The sequence below is a fragment of the Chionomys nivalis genome, chromosome 19, assembly GCF_950005125.1.
Source record: "Chionomys nivalis chromosome 19, mChiNiv1.1, whole genome shotgun sequence".
Lineage (NCBI taxonomy): Eukaryota > Metazoa > Chordata > Mammalia > Rodentia > Cricetidae > Chionomys > Chionomys nivalis.
The window spans coordinates 56,121,594-56,133,072 of NC_080104.1; positions in this window are offsets into that span (position 1 = coordinate 56,121,594).

Genomic DNA, 11,479 nt, shown 5'->3' on the forward strand with positions numbered 1-11,479 from the left:
AATGTGACAATGTGTTAGGTATCTGAGTCCGTGGGATGACTTGGTGTCCTTGGCTTGTTCCAGGAACATGCTGGTATCTTATCTACTCATGTACAACACACAATCCCAGAAGCTTTTACAAGAGGTGTTGACAAAATAGCCTAATGATTTGTCAGTTCTCCCAACTACTTAGCCTGCTGAGCGGCCTCAGAGAGTAGATAAGAATTATATTGAGGGGCAGAGGAGAGGACTAGAGAGGAACAGAGCCTGGGCAAGAAGAGAGGAAATCAGGGGTCTCATAGAGGCCTTTCTGGCAGAGAAAGTAGCCAGGAGAAAACCCATACCAATCCCCAGAATTGTTCAAGGGAACAGAAGTGCCAGGGCCAGTGTGGGTCCCATTGAGATATAATGTCAGCCCAAAAGAGGCTCCTACAGGGAGACTGGTCTCTTGCATGTCCACAGAGGACCCAATGCAATGCTCCAATCTGGGATGTCCCTTGAGAATAGGGGAGCCCCAATCATGAATGTTAAACCTAATTTTCCTTAGACCTTTCCATGCTCATGAACCTAGAGGGTCAGTCTGGTCAGACCAGATCAGTATTGAATGGAGACTCAGTCACAAGGGGAAGGGTCTCAGCATCCTGCAGAAGCAAAAACTACTCATCTGATTAGAAATGGGGAACCAGGCCATGGATAGTGGTGTATGCTGTTAATCCCAGGCCATGGATAGTGGTGTACGCTGTTAATCCCAGGCCATAGTGGTATATCCTGTTAATCCCAGGCCATGGATAGTGGTGTACGCTGTTAATCCCAGGCCATGGATAGTGGTGTATGCTGTTAATCCCAGCCCTTGGGAGGCAGAGGCAGGTGGATCAAGGCTTTCTGGAAAGAGATCAGTCAGGGGCTAGAGAGATGGCTCAGTGGTTAAGAGCATTGACTGCTCTTCCTGAGGACCTGGGTTCAGTTCCCAGTACCCACAAGGTGGCTCACAATCTTTTGTAATTCCATGGGATCCAACACCCTCTCTGGCCTCCAGAGGCATGGACATGGTACATAGACACACATGGAACAGTAAAATGACATTTTAAAAAGAAGAAAGAAAGAAACAACAAAAACGAAAATTTAAAAAGGAAGAAGAAAGAAAGAAAAGGGATCAGTCATGGCCTGGAGCCCTTTGTACAGTAGCCCTAAGGAGCTTCAGCTGCTGTGGAGTGTTAGCCAAGTACCACAGTCACAAGCACTAGGGAGAAGGCCAGAGAGGCAGAGGGCAGTCCCCTTGTGCGGCTCCAAAATGCCCTGGAAAACAGGGTCAGGCAGGGTGCTGCTGCAGGAGGTAAAATACTTCTTTACCAAGCGAGAAAGAATACACCACGAGAGCGAAGCGTTCCCAGAGAGCACTGTGCTGCCGTGGGGGGGTGGGCGTTCTTTTACAGCCGTTCAGGGGGGAGGTGTTTGATCTTTTCTGGGACTCCTGTGTGGGTTCCTATCTGAGGGGGCAGGTGGGCCTCTCATTATCTTGCTGAGTAGTAAATTTTACAGTGTGTCTTTCTAGAGACTGGCTATTTCTGTAATGTGCCACGGGTCAGCAACAGCCAGGCTCCAGGTGTCCAACACGCCGTGGGTCCCTGAGGTCAGCTTCTGGTTGGCCTCATTCTTCAAGTACATGATTTTTGCTTTGACTTTGGGTCTTTTGTCCCCATGGGCACCTGACAGTGAGCTCAGACCATCCCAAGGCTGTGTCAAATGTCCTTGGAACTCAGTGGCTACTGGGATAGTTAAGGAGGGAGAGGAAGCAGGCAGGCCTAGGAAGGCTTAGAAACATGACAGCTCTTGAACCAGTTCCTCAAAGGGACAGTGTTTGGTAAAGCTGCCTGCCATCCTTCTTACGTCTTCAAACTTCCTCCGTCTGGCCTTACTGTGGGCTACTGCCCACCCCATCCCCACCCATCTCCACCACCACCACCACTGAGGGGCTCCACAAAGCTGGTTCCTGCTGCTCAACCTGGCCTGGAGCTAAGGCAGGGCTGTACCCTCCCCTGATACCAGTCCCAGCTTCCCAGTCTAATAGGCCCTTGCCCTCTCTGTGACTCATGACTGCCTTTGGGCTGCATCTGGCTGCTGAGTGGACCCCAAGCTGTTCATACCACCGCCCCCATGCCCAACAGGTACATATAGAAATACTTGTCCTCCTTGGGACCAGTTTCACCATTTCCCCCCAATATAGTTTCATGGCCATTGACCATTAGCCTATGCCCATCACCCCCGATTCCCCCAGGAGGACTCCAGGAACGAAGGCACACCCAGATCCAGCAGCTGCTGGAGTCTAAACACTCTGCTTGTTATCAGAGGACCAACAGATCTACCGTTCTGCAGGCAACCTTGGGCCTTCCCCTTTGGGGAAGAGGTTAGAGGCTGATGAGGCTCCCACCCACTAGTAGCTCTACCCCCACAGGGGTGGGCACACTGGGAATCAGGGCACCTTTTCAGTGAATGGTTCAGAAGCCGACAAGCACGGCGCCTGGTGTTCTGTTAATGTTCACTTGGACTCCAGCAGAAACCGGCCACATTTGCTTTGACCTGACCTGACAGGCCCCACTGTCTGCCTCTCTTTCCCCACTCCCTCATCAGCTTTAGGATGTTACAAAACCCATTTCTACACTGGCCTAAGTTGTCCGGATCCTTCGAGCCTCCCCAGACTCAGAAAACTCATGTCCACGATGAAGGTCAGAGACCATTGAAGTCTCATTTCAGTCCTGAGGCCCCTACTGAACTAACATCCTCCTTCCTTCCTTCCTTCCTTCCTTCCTTCCTTCCTTCCTTCCTTCCTTCCTTCCTTCCTTCCTTTCTCCCTCCCTCCCTTCTCTTTTCTTCTTCTTCCTCTTCTTCTTGCTCCTTCTCCTTTTTCTTCTTCTTTTTTTGAGACAAGGTTTCTCTGTGTAACCGCTCTGGCTTTACTGGAACTCACTTTGTAGACTAGGCTGGCCTTGAGCCCACTGAGAACCACCTGCCTCGCTTCCCGAGTGCTGGGATTTAAAGGTGTGTGCCACCACTGCCCATGGATATCTTAAAGGAAGGGGGGAGAGAGGAAAGTGTGGAGTAGGTTGGAAGTTGAATTGCCCTCAGCTTGTGGGGGCTGGTTCTTTTCTGTACCACCATCTTTGTGCCCTGGCTGTTTGGGGCGGGGCTATCTATGCCAGGCTATACATGGTCACACAGACAACACAGACATAACCCAGGGCAGACTTGTATCTCCCACACACTAACCCGAGAGTGGGTGACTGTGGCCAGTAGGTGGGCAGGTTTCTGGGGCCCAGCTTCTCCGTTTGCCTGGCTGGCTGGGACACTGCAGGCACCACAGGGCTTGAGAAGGCGACTCCTCCCCTGGCTCCTCTCTGTGCAGCTGCTCAGCGCTACCAACCCCGCTTTCCAGGTACTTGTTATTCCCTGCACCTTCCATGTCCCTTGCAGCTCTCGGCTCTGATTGCCCCACTATTTATAGCTCTTTGGGAGACACAGATTACTGTTGTAGCACAGCCTTTAGGCTCCAGAAGAACACTGAAGACAACACTTAGCTGACCAGTTTGCTAATGAACTTCTCCCCAGCGACTCAGCAGTTACCCTGCCTCCCCTTTCCGATGCGATGACTGTACTTTCCTGTTCCAAGAGGCCGCTCCAAAAATATAACCACCTTTAAATAAACTGTGCGATTGCACTTCCCTCAGGGAAGGAACATTCCTCCTCCCCCTGATCTGCCTGTCACCCAGGAAAGCAAGGCCACGGCGTCTCCACCAGCCTTAGAAAGCGAGCTGGGACTTCTGGGGTGGCTTTGTGTTTGCTGATGCGTCCATACATATGCATGTGCACTTGCACACATGTGTTCCCACACACATGTGAGCACACATGTCCCACACACCTGAGAAAAGATGTGTTTATGATACCCCACCAGGAAACAGTCCTGGGGCACCAATAGTTAGAGGAAAAAAAATAGTTCCACTGAAATGACCTCTCTGACCTTTGGCAGCATTAGCTAAATCCACCAGCCCTCAGCAGGCACTCTACCACAAGGGATGGCATCTCTCAGAGGCAGGAACTTGTCTCCAGAGTCCCCTCCCTACCCCAACTCCAGCCCATCACAGGCTCCCAGCCACCTAAAACCACGCATGGGCTAGCTAGATGGCACAGCGGGTGAAGGTGCTTGCCACATGCACCTGACAACCTATATTTGGAGCCCAGAGCCCATGGCAAAAGAGAACTGACTGCTGAAAGTTGTTGCCTGGCTTCCACGTGCACTCCATAGATAACAGATTAAAATTAATCCATATAGAGACACGGGCAAGAAGCCAAAGAAGTCAGCAGTCCATTGGGGCACAGACCCAAGACAATGGACTTCAAGAGCTCGGTGACAGCCTGTTCATGTCCATTCCATTCATCCACAGTTGCGCTCCTCAGGACAGCGACGATGAAGGGAAGGCCATCCACAGTACTGACATGGATGTGTATACTCAACTACAGTCACACTGTCTCCTAAAGTAATCTGAAGAGTACTTTAAAGGGCTGGGCAGTGGTGGCGCACGCCTTTAATCCCAGCACTCGGGATCTCTGAGTGTGAGGCCAGCCTGGTCTATGAGAGCGAGTTCCGGGACAGCTTGGACTGTTACACAGAGAAACCCTGAACCCTGTCCAAAAAAAAAAAAGGAATATTTTAAGTGCTAAAACTAACTTGGGTAGTCTGGTCTCTGGTCCCTGGTCCCTCAGAATAGCCATAAATTCCTAAGTAAACTGGTCTCTGGACAAGCTATAAATTCCATAACAATGTGACCCTAACCTAAGGTTAACTGCCTGACCATTTCTGACCACTTAGCTGCTATCTCTTGGCTTCTGTAAACAAGGCTTGCTTGCTGCAGATGTCCAGAGCTGCCTTTCTGTATACCTCACAACTGCCATTTGTCTTAGTTACGGTTTCTGTGGTTGTGAAGAGACACCATAACCATGCAATTTTTTTTAAAGGAAAAACATTTAATTGGGATGGCTTACATTTTCAGAGGGTTAGTCCATTACCATCATGGTGGGACATGGTAGCATGCAGGCAGATATGTTGCTGGCTATATCTTGATCAGAAGGCACAGGAAGTGAACTGACTCACTGGGCATGGCTTGAGCATATATGAGACCTCAAAGCCCACCTCCACAGTGACACACTTCCTCCAACAAGGCCAAATCTACTCCAACAAAGACACGCCTCCTAATAGTGCCACTCCCTTTGGGGGTTATCTTCTTTCAAACCACCGCACCATTATTGCCTTCAAAAACTGAAACAAAGTGGAGTGGAGGCTGCTTGCCGCCACCCCTCTCTGCTGATGGGACAGCCCCTTCAGTGCTGAATAAGGACTCCATACGACACTCAGGAGTTTTTCTCTTCAGGTACCCCATAACAGCAGATTCACCCTGGAGAATATTATACAACCTTTAAGAAGGAATGGGGTTTGACACACGTCAACCTTGACCATGTGTTCAAGTCAAGAAGTCAAAGGCCACCATGAGATTCCAATTCTATGAAATGTCTAAAAGAAGACCATCCACGGAGATGGAAAGCTGGTCTGTGGTTTGGGGGCTGAGAGAAGAGGACCATCCACGTCCACGGAGATGGAAAGCTGGTCTGTGGTTTGGCAGGCTAAGAAGAGGCCGGATGAGCATCTACTGCTGATGGGTATGGTTTCCTTTGGTGAGAATGTCATGGCAATGGGACACTGTGAATGTGCTAACTGCCCCGGCACACCACGTGACCATCCACATGGAAAGTTCTGGAGAGCAAGCCCTTAGCATTCTTCCAGGCAGTCTCTACCTCCTGCTTCGCCCACCCCAGCCGCATCATGGCGTACGTACCTAATGCCCTCTTTCCGCCTCTGCCTTGGGAGCTCTTCCACTGCCCTTGTCACTGGCCTGTCACAGTCGTCCTGCAGGGCAGCTGCTACAGGTAAATTTTGCATTTGTGTGCCACCACAATGAAACTGTTTAAACATAGTAAGGGGGTGCTGTTGTTCTTAGACCCCTCCCTCCAAGAGAAAAGCCACCCCACGCACTTTGAGATTAAGGAAGAAAAAAAGCTCTTCTATAAAATAGTGCATGTCCGACTCTGGCTAACGCCCAAAGAGAAATTGGCCTCAAATAAGGTTTTGCTAACTTATATACACCTGAGGTTTATGTATTCCACTCATGCGGTCATCTTTAAATCTTCTTCAGGTCATGACCACAGGCCACATTTTGAACAATTTAAACATGGACAGGAGATTGCAAGTCTGGTCACTTAGGCAGAGTTGGCCCAGCACAGGTATTGACAGAATTATTTAAGAACACCAGCTACCCCAGTTCATCTTGTCCGCCGGGCAGATGTTTTTCCTGAGAGGAGCACAGGGGACTTAAGGGCAGACCAGGGTTTGCAGATGGTTGTGACCCTGTACTGTCCCCTTGAGCTGCTCATTAGAGGCATGCTCTTTGATATGGGAAGTCCTCAGGTCACAGGAGGGACAGCTTTGAAGGGGACTGTGGGACCTCAGCAATGTCTTTCTCTAGGCTTGTTTTCACATCCGGGTCACCAGGTGATGAGTTCCCACCATCATCGGATGAGTCTGTCAGAGACCACAGAGTGAGGGAGCTGACAAGGACTGCAACCTTCAAAACTGTGAGCCAAAAGCCCTTTCTTCTTTGCATCATGATCTTCCACGTATGTTCAAGAGACAAGCGTGTGGAATCAGTGGACTATAGTGAACTAGAGTGCAGACAACCCTCTCCACATACATCCAGGCTTTGCATGGGTGTCTGGACCTGGTTTCATGTGCCTGAAGTGGCCTGGGTGCTGCACAGGGCCTATGTCTGTGCCCTGTGTATTCTGTACCTGCTCTCTGTCCACATGGTGCTCTTCAGTAGCTGAATCAACAGCGCCCCCTTCTGGGCTTAGGTGGACTTTCCCGCTGTGGCTGTTGTCTCCAAACAGTGGCTTCCACCAGGTGTTCAAGCTCTGGCTGCCAGCTGGAGGTTGAGCTGCAACTATTGGCAGTGATATAGAGACACCCACGGGAAGGAAGAGGAAGGGCCAAGTCCCTGACTGTCTCCCTGTCCTTTACTGTGAGTAAGAACTAGGAAGCCAGTGGGCGAGGAAGCGGGGATGTTCAGAGCGCATTTTCTAGCTTCTGCAGCTGATGCGATAACACCCAGGGCTATGCTGGCCTGGAGGGATAGCTCTGCCAGCATTGGGCTTTTCAGAGAGAGAGAGAGAGAGAGAGAGAGAGAGAGAGAGAGAGAGAGAGAGAGAGAGAGAGAGAGAGAGCCAGCATTGGGCTTTTCAGAGAGAGAGAGAGAGAGAGAGCGCCAGCATTGGGCTTTTCAGAGAGAGAGAGAAAGACTGCCTCTCACTCATACCCAGGTGTAAGGCCCTCACCCAAATTGTTTCTAAGGGATTTTTACCTTTTTCTCATCACTTCAGACAGACACCAGACACCTGGGGACAGTTGTAGCATGATTAATAAAAACCCAAGAGACAGATATTGGGGTTCATCCTGAAGGTCAGAAAAGCAAAACAGCCAGCTACTGTTTTTCACCTTTACCTCAGTCCAAAATGGCGATCCTGCCTCCAGGAATCTCAGAATCAGACTGTGAGAACTATCTCCTCTGGTCTTATGTTCTTCTCTAGGGCTGGAATTAAAGGTGTGTACCGCTACTATAAACTATGGCAAGCTAGTGTGGCTACTGGGATTAAAGGTGTGTGTCACCACTGCCTGGTCTGTAAGGCTGACCAGTGGAGTTGTTTCTGAACTTCAGGCAAGGTTTAGTTATTAAAATACAAATGAAATATCACTACAGATAGAGGCCACGCTCCAAGCCCAATGGGGTGGCCCACACCAGCCCATCCCCAGCTACCTGCCCTACCTCACCTTTTCAAACCACAGAAGCCATTCTGGACGGGCCCTGTGTGTCTCCACTTGGATCAGGGGGCTGACACAGGGGAAACCTGTGTTTCCTGCCTTGACTGCACCTGGTAGAGCCCCAGAAATACCTCTTCAACCCAGAGACTCCCAGAGACTACAGGCATCGCTGTGACGGGGCGGGGCTATGGGGATGGCCTTCCGGTCATACACCCCTTGCTGGAGTCTGGACTGTAGGAGCCAATCAGAGTGGTCTCCACTTTAGTGCGGGTGCCCAGCTGGGAATTCCCTTTCCTGTTTAAGCCAGTAGAAGCCTGGCTTGGTCCCTGAAGCTTTCTGAGTCACAGCAACCCTATTTTGTACTCAGGCACCCTTTCAATTTTTAAAAACCCTTGCCCAGAAAGCCCGTAATTAGGAGCAGTGGTGGGAAGAGACTGACAGTTGGAACACAGGTCACAGAGGCAGCACTTCGGCTGTTGAGAGGCACTGGGAGGAAAGTTCCTCCCGGCCAGCCCGGAACCCTGTTTCCTTGGAAACCACAGCCTGCTTTCAAGAAACTGGAGATGCTGCTAGCTAGCTGCCTCCAGAACCAGAACCCAGGCTGCCCCTCGAGGCAAATGCTGGAACTCCACCTGGGAACTTGGGAGGTGACGCAGGGAGAGGCCCAGTGCCCACTGACCCAGTGCCCCGTCCCTCCTCCAGGGTGCAGGCCAAGGTTCCCTGCCAACAAGGGGGTTCAACAGTGATTTCAGTGAGGGAAATGTCATTGAGGGTGAGATGACACCATGTGGAGACGCCAACAGAGGGGTGTCACCTTTGGAAGGATTTTATAACCCTGGAAGGATGGTTGTTTTGCATGCAAAATTGTGATAATCACCTGTCCTCTGAAGTCATAGGTAAGTAGATGGACTGGACCAGTGGACAGAGGGATAAAACCATGGGGACGGGATGGTGGGAGGGCAGATGGTGGGTGGGTGATACGAGACACACTAGAAGTTAGGGAAGGTAGGGAGGCAGATGGCTGGCTACAAAGGCACACGAGTAATTGATAGATGGGTGTAGATGTCAGAGCAGATATATGTACAAGTTCCTGGGCACAGGCCGCAGAGCTGTCTGTGGTGTGACCTTCCTGGGGTCATGTTTGATGACCATCTGAAGGAAATGAGATGCAAAGGGAAGAAACTGAGGGATCTCTAACCCAGAATCTTCTGGAAGCTACTTCAGGAAGATGAGAAATGGTGATGGTCCCCTCCGGCAGGGTCCTGTGATCTTCCAAAGGGCAAGAAAGACACAGGTCACTGTATCCTGCCACTTAACTGAACAAGACAGTAAGTGCACCTCAGCCCGTGACCCACAGCCTGCGCCTGCCATACAAGGCTGCTGAGCATGCAGCCTTACCCCGACTCCCCCAGGTCTGCTCCAGGGAAAAGAGCATGACTGGGAGGCTTCTCTGGAGGTGATGAAAAGGTTCTAAAATAAGCCGTGGGCCTGCACCTGTGACAGCACTGACCTGGACCCTTCTGACAGGTGAACAGAACACGAGGCGGGATGAGAAGCCCACTTCAGTTTTAAAGATGGAGGAGCCCAGCAGCCCTCCTCCATGCCAGCATGGCGCATTGCTCCCACTGGCTGCAGCCTTCCAGACAACCTCAATGGTGCCCTTCTGGTGTGCACACCCAGGAGCAGGGTTCCTGGCATCTACCTGTGCTGGCTTCTAGGGACAAGGGGTTGCTACTGAGTTTCCCTGACGGCTGTAGACAGAAACTATGAGCCACTGGTGTCCAAAGCCGACCAAGTTCATCATGTGACTTATTCTTTCATGTTCGTTGCTTCTTTGTAGATGATGGAAGTCTTAGGAATGTTATGAGACACTATGACCAAAAACAACTTAGAGAGGAAAGGGTTTACTTGGCTTACACTTCCACATCACAGTCCACCATCAAAGGAAGTCAAGCTTGGACTTAAGGCAGGAATTGATGCAGAAACCATGGAGGAACAATGTCCAAGGATGGCAATACTAACAATGTGATGGGCAATGTTAAGACATCATCCCAGACTTGCCTACAGGCCAATCTGATGGAGGCATTTTCTTTTTTTTTTTTTTGATTTTCGAGATAGGGTTTCTCCATAGCTTTTTTGGTTCCTGTCCTGGAACTAGCTCTTCTAGACCAGGCTGGCCTCGAATTCACAGAGATCCTCCTGCCTCTGCCTCCCGAGTGCTGGGATTAAAGGCATGCGCCACCACCGCCCAGCTGGAGGCATTTTCTTAATTAAGATTCCCTCTTCCCAGATAGCTCTTGGCTTCCCTCTCCTGGGGGCACTGCTGACACAGGAAGTGTCAGGACAGAAGGAAAAGAAAGGTACCCAGGAGGCTCCTGGACTCAGTGCCCCACATTCTCTCATGGATCCTCAAGGGCCACAAGAGGACTGCACTGCGTGGGAAAAGTCTCCACAGACCAGGCTGGCCAGGAGTCCTCGTGTAAGTTGGCCCTGTGTGGTGCCCACGACTGTCATTTGGCATGGGAGTCAAGATAGGTGTGCTGGCCTCCAACCCATGATCCTCCTGCCTCTGCCTCTTCGGCATCTCCTACTGGCGCCTATGGTTGAGAGGCTTTCAGCGTTTAAAGAGATTTCAGAATTTTACAGGCCTTGGGGTTTTATTTGTTTTGTGTGACAGGGTTTCACTGTACAATAGCCCTGGCTGTCCTGGAATTTACTTTATAGACCAGGCCGACCTTGACCACACTGAGATCTGACTGCCTCTGCCTCCCAAGTGCTAGGATCAAAGGCGTGCGCCACCACCAGCCAGTCAGTAAGCTCTTAATAACAGAGACAGTCTTCTCCTGTGTGTGTGGTGCGCGGTGTCCTTGTCTCTTTGTCAATCTGAAGAGGGGCTTTACTGTTGATGGAGTCTAGTGTTTGTGGGGTTCTGGAACCCACCCCATCAGTACCAACAAACTCTCCTCTGTGTTCATCTGTATATGGGCTTGGGGAGGGGCCTGTTTTCTGGCTGAAGTCACACACTCAGAGGCTGAGCCAAATCTACTGCTACATCACCCTGAGACCAACTGGCCTGGCCAGAAAGGACATGGTAGAACACGAGCTGCCACCCCAAGGGCACAGCAGGTTCCTAACACTGAACAGAGGGTACTGCTGGGTCACCCAGTACACTCCCACATCCGAGGACTGACAGCCTTCCTTCAAGTTGCCCCAGGGCACAGAACTGCACACACAGGGTCACACAGTCTCACAGGGTCACACAGGGCACAGGGCCTGTCATCCCTAAGCTGCTACAGAAGTCTGGCGGTTCTTCAAACAACCGCCCTGACAACCCCACTCCTGGGGTCTGCCCCAGAGCAGTGAAGACACGTGTACAATGAACTGTGTACATCGGAGCAGCACGACTCCCTCACAGCCCAGTGCAGACACCCCAAGTGTCCATGCTCTACACCAGGAAACTTGAGCACATGCTACAGACATGAGCCCTGAGAACACCCAAGTGAAAGCCGCCAGATGCAAAGACATGTACTGCACAGTCCCAGTACACACGTGCAGAGAGGAGCTGGCAGACATGTACTGCAC